Source organism: Chinchilla lanigera, unplaced genomic scaffold (assembly GCF_000276665.1).
Source record: "Chinchilla lanigera isolate Chin_1 unplaced genomic scaffold, ChiLan1.0 scaffold00046, whole genome shotgun sequence".
Lineage (NCBI taxonomy): Eukaryota > Metazoa > Chordata > Mammalia > Rodentia > Chinchillidae > Chinchilla > Chinchilla lanigera.
Genome location: NW_004955447.1, coordinates 6,832,279 through 6,852,006, shown reverse-complemented (window position 1 = coordinate 6,852,006; position 19,728 = coordinate 6,832,279).

Here is a 19,728-nt window from a genome sequence, read left to right as displayed (position 1 = left end):
ATACTTTCCTAAGTGCCAATTTCCTACACCATAGTAATTGCTTATTAAGGCTAATTATTTATTTGACTTAATAAGTAGAGATTTGAATAATAAAGGTATAAAGCATTGGTGAATTAACTAACATTTTACCCAAAGAATTGAAATAAGTTCAAGCAAATAGCTATTTGCTTTCTAAAAATTATGCCAGGAACTATAGGTTAAATTATTAGAGTTTATTCATTTAATCATGAGAACAGCCTTGTAAAATGGATATAATATTCTTTATTTCATAGGTGTAGTGAGTAAGTCTAAGAAAAATTGAGGTAAGTATGCATGCTTCCACAGTTAATACATCCACACACTCTTAATCAGCACTACCTCAAAGCTCATGGTGTATCAGTCCCACTACTCTATAGTTTTGCAAGAATCACTTGCTTTGGAGCTATGCATGCATAAAAAGCTGTATTTACTGCATTCTTATCTATTCTTGGTTTGGGCCTTAAAATTCTTATTTCAGTAGAGGCTTCTTTTCATAATTCTTCATGGTCTAAAAAAGAGTTAGGTCTTAATCATATGCGACATACTATTATTCTTACTTTTCTGTTTGGTGACTTAAAAACACAACATCCCCAATACTTACCACTTAAAAAGTATGCTGTTTATTATACTGAAACAAAATATTTCTCACCAAACAAAAGCAATGCATCCTTTATCAGGCAGAAGCTCCCACTGTCAGATGGTCTCTGCAAGCAGAGGTTCTCATCCAAGGTGTGCACAGTCCTGGCAGAGGAGCTGATTGTCTGCACCAGAGCAAAAGCAACCCGAGAAAGGGCCTGAGGATGAGATGTCAGGCAATGCCCACATAGCCCCTAATCTGCATGACTTCTTGAGCTTTCATTTGTTTCTGTCAGTTCCAATTGCTCTTTTGGCAGGTTGAATATGTCATATGATTGATGCTCCAATTGTTAGCAAGCAAGGAAGAGGCAAAAAATCAGGTATTGGTACCATTTCCGGCATCAGTGTACAATTTCCACTGTTACAATGACTGACAACTCAAGTGGATTTAGATTAGAACTTCAAAGGCCTGGATTGTTCGGACCGAAGCCCTTCATTTACCTGGAGTAGGGAAGTAAACCGACAGCTGAGGCAAGCTTGGGTACTAAGAAATTGTGAGCACTGTTGTGAATGGGAGACAATTTAGCCTACTGGAAGAGCAGCAGCTACCACATTTTACCTAATTATTGCCAGGAGACAGCGTGGGTGCAGACCTGCTAGCTCTTCTAAGTTTTAAAGAAAAGACAAGTGGGTTTTTTGAATTTTCTAAAGTAGGCAAAAATTGAAATATTTTCAAAATATTGAAGATGAAGGAAACAGCGGGAAAGAAAGAAGTGTCTTTAGTGCTAATTCAGCCTTAGTAATTTGTAACTGCTGGTAGTCCTTTTGTCCTTCATTTTATTACTCTATTTTCTCAATATTTACTTGGGTAAATACCTTTCATCATTTACCGAGTTCAAAGATCAATTTATCGGTACAAAGTCACATGGCACCTCAGGGTTTTAGGGCGACACGTGGCCACTGTTAGTGTGGACTGTGTGTGGACGCTGAATCTTTGAAACACGTCTTGGGATGTGTATCTTAATTAATTTCAAGAATTAAAGGAGATAATGATCGTAAAAGGCTATTATATTGGCAGATTGTAATAAATAGAAAATACTAGGATATTCTTAGCAGTCATTTTGTAAAGTACTGTCATTACTAACAAATAGATTCATTATATTTAGTGCCTTGAAAAATGTAATTCCAGCTGTGAGGGACACAGAACTGTGATTATTTTGATTTCCATTATAAAAAAATGGAGAGAAAATTGGGCCGAGGGAGGGAGGGAGAGCGAGAGGGAGTGAAATTGATTCAACATAAAGGAGACAGTTTAGAATTAAAACCAGATTATCCGACTCCTGGATCCAGAGAATGTTAAAAAACTGAAAAATTCTAGAGGCTCCTCTGACATGTGAAGTATTTGAAAATAATCCCTCTTGTTCTCACAAAAAGGAAAGGTTGAACAAACTGAAAAGTAACACTTTGTCTTGGACCGATCAGAGTTCTAAGTGCCAGACACTAGCCCGAACTCAGAGAAGAAGGGAAATGAAAGTCACAGAGGAAATCTGCTTAATTGCAGCAAAAGATTGTGGAACCAAAATCTAGGAGGAAAGCTTATACGGCAATTTTGATGAATTCATGGGTGCAGAATTTCTAATAGCCTTTGACTAAAAAATTCCTTGGGACTCAAAATTATGGAGGTCCCTAGTCGTAGCTTCTACCTCTAAGAGTCACAGAAGTTTCACATGACCAAGACCTACGAACAGTCCTAGGGCTTTGCAAGCGACAGGGGTGACATTTGTAGAACATGCCCAGTGCATTCTACTTTTTTTTTTAAAAAGGACTATTGTCCATGGAAATTGACTTTGAGACCAAAAAAAGGCATTTTAAGACGATTATCTTGCAATAATCAAGTCGGCAAAATATTTATAGAAAAACAGACACATAAATTATGAGAAGGTTGAGACGAGCTAAACATCTACAAAAATTGTGCTGAGTATTAGCAGGATAATGGTATTAGCAGGATAAATGGTAATTTAATGGAGAAAGGGGAGGCTTGTTTTAGTAAATGGAACAGTTTGCATCTGAAGGCAGAACAAACCCAAAAACCTAGATAAAAACATTACGTCTTTTATGAAAATAACTCAAAAGGAATCATAACCCTAAATGTGAAAATAAAATTAAAAAAATCTTGTAGGAAGAAGAAAACTTATTCATCCTTGGGTTTGGTTATGGGTTTTTAGATACAACACCCAGAGCACGACACATGAAGTCAAAATGGACTGGTTTGACCTTATCAGTAACATAAAACATTGTTCATGCAAGTCTTTATGAAGATGATAAAAATGAAACTCACAAGTTGGGAGAAAATATTTGTAAAACATATAGAAACATATTTGTAAAACAAAAATATTTGTAAAACATAAAACATCTGATTAGCAACTACTCTCCAAAATATGCAAATCCCTTAAACCTCAACAAGAACAAAAATGACTGAATTTAAGAAATGGACAAATGGTCCTAACAGTCCTTTGCCCTATGATAGTGATGACTTTCATCTTTTGCTTCTGACAGCTCTTTCTATATCATTTTATTTGTTCACCAAATGACACAGTTAAATAAATAACATTATTTATGGCTAATCTATCAGTTGTTTGTCTTGTATTTTAATATAAACCTTATAAGAGGGAGTTTGCTTGTAAACTTTCAAGCAATCAAAATCTTGCTATTTATTTATTTATTTATTTATTTTTGTATTACGAACAATTGTTTGCAATGCTTGGAGGAAGGGTTGGTATACAATAAGCAATATCACGTTTAAAGTACAGGACTGTAAGAGAACCCACCCCCACCGCTGCCCACCTGCCAAGTGTTATCAGTGGGGATTTTCCTGATGATTCTTGTATTTTGGAGACAACCTTGCGCATCTGTCTTTCTTTTTAACTCCAGCCCTCTGAAGGCCAGCTTATCTCCTTTATATTTGTCAACTCAGTAAGTGAACCCTAGTCTGACACATCCCAGTGTCTCAGTAGAGGTGTGAATTGAATTTATCTCAGATACAATAATAGAGAGGACAAGGGGCAAAGAAAATAAGTAACAATTCATTCACAAAAGGATCCCAATTCTAAATCTTTCTTATGCTAATAGATAACCAACTGGCATAAAATATAGAGTATAGTGGAGTGGATGGACCACCTCATAGGCTTCCTCAGGTTATATCTTTACCCTGATATCACACAAGAACACAACTGAGTATAAAAGAGAGCCTTCTCCTATTTAAAAAAAAACAGGTTAGTGTTTTTCTTAAAAATGTATTCAGACTACTTTTATCATAATGCAATGCATGCCTCATGTAATGTATGATACAGTTGCTCTTTTCAAAGAATATAATAAATCTATGATTGACACTAGAAGTAGAATATGAAGACAAGATAATCATTTGTTGAAGAAATTAAAATGGAGGCCAAGTATATCCAGTTCATACATGGAAAAGCAAAGCAAGCTCATAAGATTCAATATTATTTTCCATACAAATGGAAAACATCAACTACATAACAGAGTACTTTTTCTTCATACTGAAGTGGATGTCTATTTATGATCTTAGAAAGTTTACATCAGAAAACTTAGTCACAGACTAACACATTAAGAAAACACATGGGTTATTAAGATAAGGCACCTGAAGTTCTCCAGTTTGCTGTTAAGATTGTAAAATTTGATATTCTCTTAGTACAGGTTTACAGCACTAAAAATCAGTTATTTTGCATGTTCTTTTACTTTTCCTTGTCCATTAGGTAATGTGCTCTATTAAGAGATGATATTTTATCATCTTTCTCCAAAATACTTAAGTTACATTATCTGCAGAGCAGGTGTTTAGCATTCTAAGGTATTCTAGGCATAGTAGTAAAAAATAATGAACAATGTTTGACAGCTTAAAAATTATCTTTTCAGAATAATGTCCTGGAGGTATATATTTGAGTAATGTACAAGAAAAATCTAAAAGTATTTTTTATTACCTGGCATATTTTGTTCAACACTACATTTATATTAAAGTGAATCCTTATTTTTCTTTGAAAAAGTCTGAGCAACTATCTATTAACATTTTGGCTGTTTTCAGTACAAAACTGTAAATTTTGAAATAAGTTTCAGACCAGATCCTCAAAATCATAACTATATCTAAACAGAATTTCTGATTCATCCACACATTACTTTAACAAGATGGCAAATAAAATGCTTTTTCCTGAAGGAGATTAGGAATGTTTTCCATATGAAGTGTCTCATCCTGTTTTAGGATAATTTGCTGATTTTCTTTTTTCCCATAACCTGTATACTTGGATCTCATTAGAAAGGCTTTTTAACACATTAAATTTGGTTCATACTGAGTTCCTTCCTGCTTCCTGTTGCTATTAGTATTTTCTGGACATATGCCAACACCAAGTGTGTGTGTGTGTGTGTGTGTGTGTGTGTGTGTGTGTATGTTTCCTACATAGTCAAATACTGGACTTTATAATTTTATTTCTTCTTTGGAGAGAAGAAAAGATCTTGATTACATATAGTTCATACATTTTATGATACTCTTTGTCAAAATGGCCACAGAGAAAAAGCCCAGATTGACTTGGAAATCCTATGTCTGTTAATCCAAATTACATAGTTGGGAGAGATTTAAGGGCAGCATTTCCTTTTGATGCCATAGCCTTTTCAAATCTCCATAGAATTACAGGTAGTGACTTTGTGTGACACTACTCCATGTATATAGAGCAGGAGATAATTTTAAGTTGGAATGTCTCCAAATGATGTTAAAAGATTAACTCATAGTCATCTTTGGTTAAGATCTATATCAGATTTGCTTTTGCCAATTTTTTTCTCTACTTCTCATAACATTATAGTCAGTTTTATACACACACATAAACAAATACCCCCAACACTTGATCATATCAATGCAATTCTTAAATACTCTTGCTTAAGAAGTAACAATGGTGTATGTTTGGAGAGATACACTTCAGAATATATTTCTTACCAGGGAGATTAATGAAATTTAAAAATAGTTCTCTTGGAGACCATTATATTTAATTTATTTGTAATCCCTTTCTTGTTGAATCCGTTATTATTATCTGTAGGGAAGGAGCATCATAAGATATCTGTATGGCTAGAAGAGATGCAGCAATTATCATTAAAACATTTAGAGTATTGTTTATAACATTTGGAAAGTGTAACAAGCAAATGATGTTTGTACAAACTTTACATGTAGAGACCATGATAATAATTTAGAAATCACTTATTTCAATTTAAAGTCTGCCAACACCAAGCAAATTGCTGGTGAGTGAGATGTTCATAAATGTCCTCAGCATTTTCAAGGCGTCATCTGTGTACGGATTTGAAAAGAAATCACGTCAGTAAAGAACACCCTGGCTGGCTTATTCCTGTTGCGGCTTGAAATCCCCCCTCCGCACCTAGGGCAAGTATTTGAAAGAAGCGAGGAGTGCAGAGGTTCCACGGTGCCTGTGCCCGGGCCCCAGTGCTGTGATGTGCACTGCTCATGCAGTCCAGTCAGGGCCACTCCTGCTGGGCGCTGTCCCGTAAGGCTAAGGCTCATTGTTCTGCACCTCTGCCGACTTCCGACAAGAGCCACTGGGTGACAAATCTGGGCTCAGCTCGGAAAAATACAAAAGTTGCCTTCATGTCATTCAATGGCAAATATTTGGGGTCTTGTCGTTTTGACATTTAGTGACACTTCTCTTTGATTTAGCTCACTGTGTTCAGGGATAGATTCAGGTATAGGACATTCTCTAAACTTTGCTTGGAAGTGCTCGGTAGAGGTGTATATGTCATATTTGTTCATCCACAACTTTTTAGTAGGTTAGTAGTTAAAACTTAAACAAACCAGAAGCTGACTTTTCAGGCTCCAGGACTCTATAAAAAGGCTCCGGTGCTGGTGCTCCATTTCTGACCAGGGAGAGTTTTCACTAATAAACAGATAGACATTAACACTATTTTTACAGATTTAAAGACTGGTATTCAAAATGTAGAAATGTGATACAATTACTCATTTTTTTAAACAGCAAGCTATATCCAGTGCTCTTTGGAATAAGTGTCTTAAATTAGGAGTCAGTCCAATCCCGTGTACAAAGGCTTTTGGGAGAATTCAGTCTCCTGGTTCTGCTGCTGAGTGTAGATGTGCAGCTCCTGACAGATACTGATATGCTTGGGTCTAGTGAAACTCTCATTCTCACACTCCTACAAGACTTAAGTGGGGAGACAGGTGAGGCTTTGTCGAGATTGTAGAATGGGTTGTTTGTTTCTGTACCTGCTTACTAATAAAGATTTGTATGTGTAGCAGAAGTCAGTAGGACTTTGGCAGAAAAAAAACCCTCCTTAAATCTTAGTTTTCTCATCTATAAAATAACAATAATATGTACATTACAGATATAAAGATTAAATGAGATAAAAGTTGAAGATATAAAGAATAGTTCTGGTAGATAGGAGGTGATAATTTAATATTAATAAAAATATTAAAAAAGAGAATATCTTTTGGGAATTTGGGGGCAGGGTCTTAAAAGCTCTTACTGGTTTATGAGCTTACTTGTAAATATTTTGACAGTACTAGTTAATAAGCACAATAATTATTTTTGTTACTATGTCTCTAGAATTATATAATTTACATATATTAAAATGATATTCATTTGGGAAAATACAGTTTTTGAAAAATCTTACCAGGGTCCTGAGAAGTTATGTCCTGACTTGAACCTACGGAAGGATGCTCTGAAGTGAAATGGGTTCATGCTTTAATCGATATTTCCTGTGCTCACTTAGCCTGTTAGCTGGTTTTTAAAAGACTACCTGGGGACTAAGTGTAAATTCAAATCTCTGTGCCTGTTTCAAGGATTAACTTAGTTTTCACAACCATATTTAAGGAATTCTAAATTTATATACATATCACCTTGGTTTTTATCGGCCACCTGGAATTTTCATTTTGTTTTACACATCAGTGTTGTTTTTATTGCTATCTGAAAGTTCAGGTTTAATATCTTTCTAAAAACTTCTGGTCTATGTTTTCATAATTTGTATTCACCTGGCATGGTGGTACATCCCTGTAATCCCGACACTTGAGAGGCTGGAGCAGGAGATCACCTCTAGTTCAAGCCCAGCCTGGCCTACATAGGGAGATGCTGTCTCAAAAACCTCCGTACTCCATACTCCACACGGCTCAGGCATATTTGTTTTACTTTTTGAAAGATCTAGAATGCACTCTGTGCCATATAGACAAAAATGAATAAATAAATTCACCTAGGCATTTATTGACATGAGATATATATTTATTGATATGAGATTATACTCTTTCTCACTCCATTTAACATGTGAGAAAAGTAAAACACAATGTTAAGTTACCCTAGGTTGCATAGCCAGCAACTGGATAAATTGAGTCTAGAACTCAACCGTCTTGCATGATTGGGGAAGAAAGGAAAGGGGAAAATGAAGGTTTTCAGGATCAGTAAAGGAGAAGCTAAGGATACTGAGCTACGGAACTAGATCCCGGCAACTGTGTGTTTAATGGTTCTGTATGTTTGGGGACGTATGTTGGTGGTGAGACACCAGGCCAAAGCATTTGGTTTTTACTTATGTGAACATAGTCAGTGAGTAGTTTTGGGAAAGAAATGGAAAAGATAACAAGAAAGATGACTTTTATAGCCATCGTTTGAAAATATTGCTCCACCAAGAAAGCTGTTGACATCTAATACAGTTGTTGCAGGCTATTTTAACTCTATCTTTAGTTTTTGGGTTTATTATGGCTTCTGTATGAAAAACGCAAAGGTGGTCCAAGAGTCTTTTATGTCTGTAAATTAATTGCTTTAATGGAGGTAAATATAAACTTTTGAGGCATAGAAATTGAAGCATTTCTGATTTAAATAACTTGTTTGGAGGGTTGTTTATTTTAGTACAAGCTTCAGGCTGATATTCTCTTGATAAAAGATAACATGAACCTGGCTGTTCCTCTTGAAGAGGGGATTGCCTGAGCATGGAACCCCAGAATGAGAGTTGCATACCAAGAGAGTGAATTTTACAGAAGTTTAGCAAAGAAACCTTTAAGAAAGAGTTAACTGATAATGATTGAATTAGCTCTTTCAATTTTCTGTGACAGAAATGTACTGTAAGTGACATTGCTTTGAACATCTGGATGCAAAAAGTGGTGTAGTTTAAAGGAGACCTTGTGAATGTAAGATGAAATGTAAACAGTTTTTACTCCTACAGCAGCTGTCATTTTGTCACTTCTTCTACCTTCCAGCTTTAGTGATAACGCCAACAGTTGTCCTTTCCCTCTGAAAGTAGCAACTTCCTGCTCATTTAAAAGTAATAAGGACCCCCCAATAATTGACTCTAAAAACAAACATAATAGATACAGGAGGAAAGCCACATTTGTGGTATGAAATGAATAAGAATCAAATAATTCTGTACTTAATAACATTTCCTGTTAATTGTGATATCATATATAAAAGTGAAATTCTTAATTTTAAGTATGAACATGAAATGATTCATTATCATTTATTTGAATATTCTTCTAAAGCAGAGAATTTTAAAATAAACCATAAACACTGATTTACATACTGCAGCTGGATTCTTGGGTTTGTACCAGATTTCATCAGTTTTTACTAATAAGTACATTATTACCTTTTGTTTCTCAGAAGAATAATTTTCTCTCAGTATACCATAGAATATATGACAGCCAAGGTTGATTGTGTAATATATGCAAATGCATAACTATTCCTTTCTTTCTGTCCTTACTGTCTTTTATTTTCCAGCATGTTGAAATCATTTGCTATTTTTATCACTGCAATAGTTTCACACCCAGTATCTTCATAGGAGTTTATAATATATTTACAAAAAATTATATTCTATTGTTTTTATTATGTTACTTGATAGGGCAAGGGAGACCACATTTTCTTTTTTAACTCCATATTAAAAGAAGTCGCTTAAGTTTACTTAAGCTGTAGTTGACCTCACTCTTTACCCGCTCCCCTTGGTTAGCTACCAACCCCCTTAAAAGAAAGTGGAGTCATAAAATGGAAACAGAACAAGCAGGACAAACTGGGAAGTGGGCTAAAAGTTAAACCACAATGGTCAATTTCTGGGAAAGGTAAACCTGTCACCATTATGTGACATTCTTGTAAAATTCCCAAAAATGAGCTAATGGTTACTATGCAAATCTAAAAATGTACTTAAACTAAAGGTGAGACCTGGATTGGCACAGACATCTTCTCTGGCTCCTGGTTAAAGACTGTCCTTCAGCCGGCTCAATAAAGCTTTGTTCGTTCCTCTTCTTTCAGTCTCTTGTCAATGCTGGTCTCGTTGAACTCGCTTGCCGTATCATACTGTCCTTAATTTTTTATTTGTTACACATTTCCTTGAAATTTGATGTACTTATCTGCTTTCTACTATAGAATTCTTCTGGGTGTTTCTTGTCTCTTTGCTCCTTAAACTTAGCTTAAATGTACTTTTCAGTCTGAGGTAATCTCTTTTTCTAATGCTCAGCCCATCCGTGCTTTCTCCTTCAGGGTCCTATGCCAGTCTCCTGAGTTAGGTGCCTCGCAACTCACTGACTCATGCTTCTGAGGGCAAAAGAATGAAAAATGACAGTAGGGACTCCATGGTACATAAAGAAGCCTCAGGTATCCTCATCATGGTATTGGACAGAGGCTCCCTGGCTAATGGTGGGATTATGTCTTGATAGACACTTTACAGGTGGTAAAATATTAAGTCAAAATGCATTTGATGCACTGGACCTACTGAAATCCCCACTTAGCAACATAGTGCACTGTAAAGTCTCAGTTGTTCATAACATTTGATTACTTAATTTATTTATTTATGTTTTTGATAAAGGTAAAGATGACATTTGAGACCATACAATATTTGCCATTGAAGATGCAGAAATATGAATTTAAAACCAAACATTTTCCTACATGTCATTGTTGAAATCGAGTCCTCTAATTTGTTGATTTGAATAAGCTAATTAATGATGGCTTATATTTAGCAGTACTTTCTATCTTTGGGAGCAGTTCTTAAAGTTCTTTTTTGTGAGTCATCATGTTGTATTCATAAAATAGCTAAAGAATTAATTGTTTTCTTCCAACTGAGGCACAGCACAGCAATTTGTCAGTCCCTGAAGTACTGAAAATGATAGCCAGAATTTGACCATAAATAAACAAATACATAGGTATATATTTAGGAATATCATATTTGTCTAAATAGTGCTTATATTTTAATTGTAAGTTTCTATAATGCAGTTACATTTTAAATTTAATATAAAAAGTCTCCCAGCAGAGCAGGCCTATGGAGACTAACCAAAGAGAACATAGAAGTCATAGCAAAGTCAGATGTGAAAGACCACAGCTATTTTAAAAATTACATGCTTTTAGGTCATTGGTTTTGTTTTATGTCACTGATTTTGAAACTTTCATTTGCACAGAAAGCACAGATTCTTCTTTTTTGGGTAACACTGTGTACCATTCATACCTATGGCTTGCGTGATGGGGAAACTGCAATTAGAGTATTACTGAAGAAGCTGCAGTGATAAATGTTGGAAACCAGAGCCATACTAATACTCAGGAGGGTCAGAAACACACAACCATTTGAAATAATCCACAGGTAAAAGTTTAGCGTTTGTTGACAGTGCTATTTGTAAAGGAGAAAGGAAATACAAGTGACAACTCTAAATTACTTCTCCTAAATAAATGCGTGCATTCTATATGGTCCCAGTGGTTCCCTACAGCTTTGTATGGATAGATGAATAGCTTCGGGGTAAATCACAGTCTCTAACTCAGTGTGTGAGCTGTGGGATGGGCTATTTTATGTGAAAGAGAAGTTTCCTGGCAATAAATGGATAGCTTAGGGGTAAATCACACTTTATGACCTAGTATGTGACCCATATTAGAGACTCCTGTATGAAAAAAAATCTGGGTATCATCTGTTAAATTTTATTAGAGTATTGCCTTGTATACAAGGGGAAAAGCATCTTCTCTTGTAATCTTGGCCTTGATATTGGACAAAAATTTTTGAAATCTGTTGGTAATAATTTTGATATGTATTACCAATATTAAGTCACATAACTTGCTGCTAAATTGAGTCACAATGGAGTAACATTTTGAGGAATGCCGTTAATGTAAACCACACATACAATGGAATTCTCAGTTTCTGTTAGAAAGTGATTTTTGCTATTCTTCCACCTTTGTGTCATTATTTTATGCTGGCCCTTTTATTCATATAAAAAGATATTTGCTAGGTAAAGAAGATGTTCAATACCAAGAGTATGAGAAAGGCTTGTAAGTCCAGATCCCTTGGAGTCTACTGGAAGAAGATCACAGGTTGGACGGCAGCCTAGGCAATGTAGTGAGGACCCTGTCCCAAGTTATAAAAAATAAAACTGAGGAAAAAGAGCTGAGAGTAGAGTGCTTGCCTAGCAGTCGTAAACCCTGGGTTCAACCCAGAGCAAAAACAAATAGCATGGGATGTGGAAAAGGAAACTATGTTAATTGCTACATTTAATTAATTCAGTGTTTGTGTCAACTGGCTTTTTAAAAAATTTTCTTGAGACAGGGTCTCGCTATGCAGTTCAGGCTGGCCTTGAGCTCACTTTGTAGCCCAGGCTGGTCTCAAACTCACAATGATCCTCCTGCCTCAGCCTCCCAAGTGCTGGGATTACAGGTATGCCACCATGTCTGGTCTGACTTATTCTTTAGAAGTCTGAATGTTCTCCATTTGGGGAACTCCAGCTGCAATAATCAGCTATGAATTATAGGACTTACTTTCTCTTGTTATGAATTTTTGGAACATGGCAGTCATCCATAAAGTAAACAGAGAAGCAGAAGCCATCCTAATTTAAACAAAATTAAATTTTGAAAGGTAGGGCAAGAGCTTAAATTTTCAATTAAACTGGTTCCTGTTTTCCTTTCTTCCATATGTTTGGTTTACATTAAAATTTAACATCTTAGTCATGATGCTGGGAGTGAACACCAAATGAAATCTCCACCCAGGGTACCAAAGTGATAAGAGACGTGAAATACATTACCCTTTTTACTCTCAAAGTAAAAAACCATCAGGCATTGTTTTCTGAATTTATAAACTCCTTCAGTTCATTAGTTTGGAATTATAAAATTTGATGGGGTTTTAAAGCATGTATTTGTTGTTAAATTTTATTATTACAATTCATTTCAGTCGTGCAATAGTTTTGTTTATCTTGTTACAAGAGCTGCGTGACGCAGGCCCATTTCCACCAGTCAATATATGCTACCCTCTGCTAGGAATGTAAATGCTCTTTGTTACAATCCATGTAAGTGCCTGAAGTTCTTTCTCCTGTTACTTTACAATGTGTAGCTTATCCTAAGGCTACGCTTGGCCCATAATTCTGTGCATGTGTGTCACTGACCTCGGCATCTTCCTTCATGCGTTTCCACTGTCCTGTCCTGTAGTTCATTGTCTTCTACCATGTTTCAGCATCTGACATGATGTTAACACATTAATAGTTCATTAACCAAAATGGTCCTCTCTCTTCTTGAAAAAAACGTTCCTTTAAATTATGTGTTCTTATAATTATGGGTAAACTTACTCGTATTGGTACTTATTCTGAAGTTGCCTTGTTGTTGATTTCTTCTGTTGTGTGCTTTGTAATGATGACAATTACTCTGCTGCCAATACATTTTGGCAATTAGCACAGTGAGGGAAACACTTCATTAATGAACATTAAAATTTAATTATTCCTCCCTGAACATTTTGTTCTTTACTTTTTGGTCTGATGCTCTCTTCTGGAATATAGTATTTGCCACTTATTTGACTATTTTTATGTGACATAAGTAATGAGCTTCTTGAAACTCTTAGATATTTTGGATTCAGTCAGATGTCTTCATCACTTTATTGATCATATCATAAGTAATAATGTATTCTGGATTATTAGTTTTAATTCCTTTGATAATTATGATTTCATTTATAATACAAAATTAGTAGAGTACAAGTCCATCAACAGAGGAATGGATAAATAAATTGTGGTATTTATACACAGTGGAGTACTATGCTGCCATAGAAAGGATAAATTTGAGCCATTTGTAAGAAAATAGGCAGTAATGCTAACTAAGTAAATCAGACATACAAGCTTAAGTGTTGCATTCTCTTATATGAGAGAATAAAAATACAAATGAAATAAAGAGCAAAATAAAAGGTAACAGAAAACAGGAAGCTATTTTTTTTTTTTTTGCAAAAGGGGAGGGAGCAAGAGATGGAGAGAAGGGGTAGGGGGAGCAGGAAAATGGATTAAAAAAAGAATTAAAATTTGTTCTGTCCATGTGCCAACTGCAAACATATACCACTAAAATTAAAGAAAAATTTAGGCATATGTATGGCCTAAATCATCTGTCTAAAAAAATGTCTGTTTGATATAGAATGAAAAATGCCCTTTGTAGTTTTAAGAGAATACAAGGTTACTGAGATTATGGGTACCACAAAGTAGTTTAAGGTAAAAGAAATTATATATATGTTATGTAAAATTATAAGCAAATTATTAACATAAATGTGTTCATCTTACTGAAGATTGAATGTTAAAACTTACTATAGGTTTTTTTTAAGGTTTTCAAACTGAGATGCAGTGTAGGAAAAAAAAATCAAAGTGAGTCTGTCTTATCCAAACAACCAATGTAAAATGCTGAATTGCTAATACAGGTAGGTAAAAGTGGGAAATACATGTTATTATTAATATTATTTTACATAGGTAAAATAAAGTCAAAATCACTATTTTTAGGAAGGGGAGAAAGCAAACAATAAATCTGAATGATTTCTGGAAGCATCAGGTTTCTCTCTCTACTTGCTGAGTGTAGTTTATTTCTTTGTTTTTAAGCAGTGCATTTAGGACCTGCAGCTTGCCAGCCACAAAGCACCAACCCTTTTATTCTTTCTTATCCTGCAGTGGCCTCACTGCCACAGCGTTATGACTTTCGCTTAGCAGCAGGCTTGTTTTAGGACTACAATGAGTCCAACCTCCTGCTCAAAAAATGTGCTAAAGCTTCTGGCTGAGCCTTAAGACATTTGAGAAGTGCTTCCTCGCAGGAGACAACAGGCACCAAGCCAGCTCCTATGCACATGCATAAATCTGTCAGTTATGGGGAATCTGGCACCAAATTCATGTCACTTAGGAGAAATATATACTGAGAGATTGTAGCTCCAGCACAGAAGCAGTTATTTGTTTTTCTGTTTTATTTTGTTTTGTTTTTCATGAAAAAGGTTTGCAGTTTGATCCTTCAAATGGACAGACCAGGAAAAAAAGAGAGTGGTAAAAGCATTCATAGCATGGTAATGCTGCTTCCTTTGGGGGAGCAGATTACAATCTCTTGAATAGTACAAAATTTCAATTTCTGAAATATGAGTATAGATAGATTTTTACAGTGGATGAAAGCACACAATACTTTGATCCAGGTTTTCCTCTTTTGAACATTCTTAGTAACTCTGCTTCACTGGTGTCAGTGGTCATTTTGAAATGGTTGAGGGAAGATTTTCCCAAATTAAGTAGAAAACTGATGTGTAGGTAAGGGGTGGGAAAAGAACATCAGAAAAGAAACCAAAGCTATATGGTCTACTGTGGGAAATAACTGACCTGCTATTTGGCATTCCTGCTAGAATGGAAGGCGATCATGTCCTAATTTAATCACATGCTCGAGGCCTTACTTAACCTGACAGCTAGCAAAGTGTCTGCATTGTGAAAGACCTCTATACTTGAGTGCAGTGTGCACTTCAGTTCATTTTCTTTTGTCTAGTTCTGGACATGAATTTCAAATTTAGAGCTCAGTACTTTGGAAATGTGGCTTCTAAGATTCTGAAACATGCAGGGCTCTAATGAAGAGAAAAGAAAATGTTTCTAAGACAATTATACTAAACGCAGTGAACATGTAACGATCAGATAGGCTTTTCAAAGCTTTTAGGTGCAAATCAACCTCCTTAAAGAGGAAGCTTGCAAATTATTCAGTATTATACTTAGAAGAATGTGTTCCTAAAGTTGAAATTTATGACATTTTTCTCTGATTTTGTCCAATTTATCTAAGTTGGAAGATGATTGATGATTCATCCTTGGGTATTTGTTCTTAGCAAAGCTCCTAACTTGATGGCAGTTTCAAAAGTAAGACTGAAAGCATCATGTTAGGAGTAATTCTGAAGGTTTTTCACTTAACCACAGCTCATTAAAACTGAGTGAAAGTAAAATTTCCTTCAAAGTGGGATGTTCTGCAAGGTCCAACACAATGTAGAAGTTAAAGCAAATACTTCAGTCTTTTTAAACTTCCATCACTATTTTATGAACCCTTCTAGAATCAAATGCACTTTAAAATTTTTCCAACATCAAATTATTTATTCATGTCTTTTAATCACTTCAGTTAAATCAAACACTTATTAATGCCACATAAGGTAATTTTAAATGGAAGGTAATGCTAATGTAATGAATATAACTGAAACATGTTTTAAACTATATATTCACATGTGGTTGTAAGAAATAGTAGACAAGGAGCTAAGCTGCTACTTCCCATGTCTGTATTTTTATCATTGTGGGGATGCAGGATCCTGCGGACACCTGAAGAGGATGCTTATCTTTAGCTGTTGAATAGAGGTACTGTCTAAATGTCAATTCTGCAATGTAAGTTGACGGTGTCTTACAGACCTTCCTTGTCTTCCCTGATTTTTAAATCTAGGTGCTCTGTCTATTGTTGAGAGAGATATTTGTTTCAAAATATAATTCTGAATTTGATTATTTATCCTTTTAATTCTATCAGTTTATATTATCTTGGTGGATTGACAGTTTCATTAGTGGGTATCCCTTCATGTTTCTGACAATTATTTTTCCTTTGAAATTTACTTTATCTTAATCAAAATAGGTATTTTTCTATTCTTTGGATTAATACTTGCAGATTATAATTTTTCCAACCCTTTACTATGTCATATTTAAGTTTATTGTAATGAGTACAGTTGGTTCACGTTTTTAAATAACTTTGGCAGTCCCTTTCTCTACATATGATTTTATGCCATTGACATTTAATGTCACCGAAAATCAAGGTATAAAGTCATAGAGCAAAATAAAATGTAAATGATAGTCAACAAGGAGGTAGACTTTGTAGAGATCTGAAAAGGTTGTGGGAATGGAGACAGATGAGGGTGGAAGTAAAAGAGATGAAGATGTGATCCAAGTGTGTACCAGTTTGCACAGTGAAAGTGTTTATCTTGTGTTGCAAACATATGCTAGTAAAACATTAACAAAGTAAAAGAACTCAGTATTTTAGTATAAAACGATCAAGCCTTAAGACCCTCATGGATTCAGCTGTAGTCACCAGCTCTGTATTATGAGTTATATGAATTAGGGCAAATTACTTAAAAACTACCAGGATACAAAGAAACCTTGAACTTCAACCTTATATCAGTTCTCAGCTCTTGTTTCACAGACTTTTCCCAGAGACTGAAATGAGATATTGACTGTTATAGCTATAGAATGTATAACTCAATAAATCATATCCAGTAGCAGCATAACAAAAGCTAAAGAGTTAACTTAGAAGTACAAATTAAAACTCAATAACTGATCATTTATGAAAGATAGTTGAGCTTTCTATTATGTAGGGGAAGGAAGGAAATTTTACATCTATTTCATCTAAATACAGAAACAAGTGATTAAAAGTAAGTAGGGGTTTCTATTTTAATTGGCTAGATGTCTTAGTACTTTTTTCTCATTGCTGCTTGACTTCAAGGCAGGGTAGCACATGGCAGAGAGAAAACCATTGATGGTGGCAGAAGACACTAAAGGCAAGAGAAAAAAGAGGAGAGACAAGCCTCTTCCTGTCCCTTACATTATATGCAGACTACCTGCCCTAGGACAGGTGTAGCACTCATACCCTATAATACTGAACAATAATATGGCTACTATGTGAGCATCATGATAGCTTTGCATTTTAATTGTACTTACTAGTAGAGTTGGGCTCATTTGTTTTAAATTGTTTGCAACTTTCATGATATTTTGCCTTTTAATTTCATTTTATAGGGAAAGAGTAAGAATCAGGTAAATGTTAGAAGACAGAAAGTAGAATACAAGCAAAAAAGATATAGTGTAAAATGAAAACGTTGAATAAGACTTAACTGAACATTGTAGCTTTGTATGTGAATCAGAATTACCACTGTAAAGATGTGACCGAGCAGTAAAGTAACTTGGTCTCTGAATGTTCTGCAAGATGAGAAACTATTTGTAAAAACTTTTAACTTGGTAAGTTGATCACTTGATAAGTGAATGATGTCTTATAGTATGAGTAGTATGTCACACCAAATACCACATGATTGCCACTAACCCCTCCCCTGCCCTCTTTGATATCCAAGTGCTCTGCATTGTGAGTGGAGTGAATTATTCTTGCAAACCAGTATTTTACTGTCCATGAAAACACATAAAGCCAAAGGCATCACAGCAGCAATAAGCAATCCTAAAGCTCATATTTTCTAAAAACACCATTTTGTATATATAACTCCCTATATAACAGGTTAACTATGGTTAATCCAGATTTGGAATAAGGATAGCACAAAGTGAGACTCCCTTGATGAGATGTCACAAAATATTTTTTTTTAATTTGTGAATTTTTACAATACTTTTAAAATTCAGCACAAGTGCAGGGATAAAAAGAAAAGTTATATGATAAATAAATAAGCCATTAAACAGAACAATGAACACAGTTCCCATGGTGATCCCAGGGTTCCCTAGCAAGCTCTGCCATTTCTTGCACATTCTTTGCTGAATGGGAAGCCAGTATCACATTTCCTTCTCATTTGTTTCCTTAGCGGTGCTATAGTTTGCTGACAGTAATGCAATTTTGCATTTTAAGTGTGATGGATTTGTATTACTGGTACTAGGAATTACACCTAGGACCATTGCACTGAGCTGTACTTGTCCAGTCTGTCTGTTTGTCTGTCTATCTATCTATCTATCTGTCTACCTATCATCTATCTGTTTGTCTGTCTATCTAATCTACTAGTGTATGTATGTGTGAATGTATGTATCATTTATTTGTTCATTTACCTATTTATTTATTTTTATTTTAAAACAGGATCTTGGTAAGTCACTAATTTGCCCCCATTTTTCTTGAAGTCTTTATCTTCCTACCTCAGCCTCCCTGAGTGCTGAGATTACAGGTGTGTAACACCATGCCCAGTGACAATTGTGGATTTTTAAAATGCAAACTACCTCCTCAAGTAAGATAACAGGAGGATAATTTAATCAATAATGTCTGAGACAAATTATACATACCACTTGTAATATAGATTTGGAAGAATGTATCTTTGAATTTTTCAAGAGTCTTTCACTCATATCAATTTTATTTTTCTGTTATCCTTCTAAGTATACATTTCTAGATGCAGCATTTACCTATGCAGAGTACTCTCACTTAAATCATAATAATAATAATAAAGTTGTATAATCAATCATAGGTAAATTATTGAACTTCTCATCACCTATTTCCAAATTCATACAGATGGATGATTTAAGAAAAGCTACTGATGATTAGACAAAATGATGCATATATTTCTTCTGGTTCAATACCTGCCTTATAATAGTTACTTAATAAATACTGTTGAAACCAAAGGGGAATAATTTATTCCAACACTAATATATAATACATAATTATATATATATAATATATAATTATATATAATATATAATTTATTCCAAAACTAAATGTATTGCTAAATAATTGTTTACACAGAGATTTTTTTAAAATAAAGAATTATTTGTCAAAGTACATTGTAAACTTATGTCCATGTACATTTTAGGTAGTACACATGTGTTTGCTTGTAAGCATCAAAGCATTATATGTCAGGTACAGTGGGAGTTTGTAAGTGGTAGTGTGTGTGCACTGCATATGTGTGAGGCTCATGCATATACTTTATTGTAATACATAGCAGAACAGGTCATAGCTCTAGATTAAAAATTCTATTATGGTGTTTTTTGATCTAACTGAACATAGATGCCTTCCTCATGGCTAAGACTAAGATTAATGTAGTGTGTGGAGGACCACCTGCATGGTTCCTCCTGAAAGAAAATAATTTGTCTCCATTTTGATTCACTTCAGTTCCAGTTCTGTGTGCTGATTTGTTCAGAGCTGGCTAGGAAAA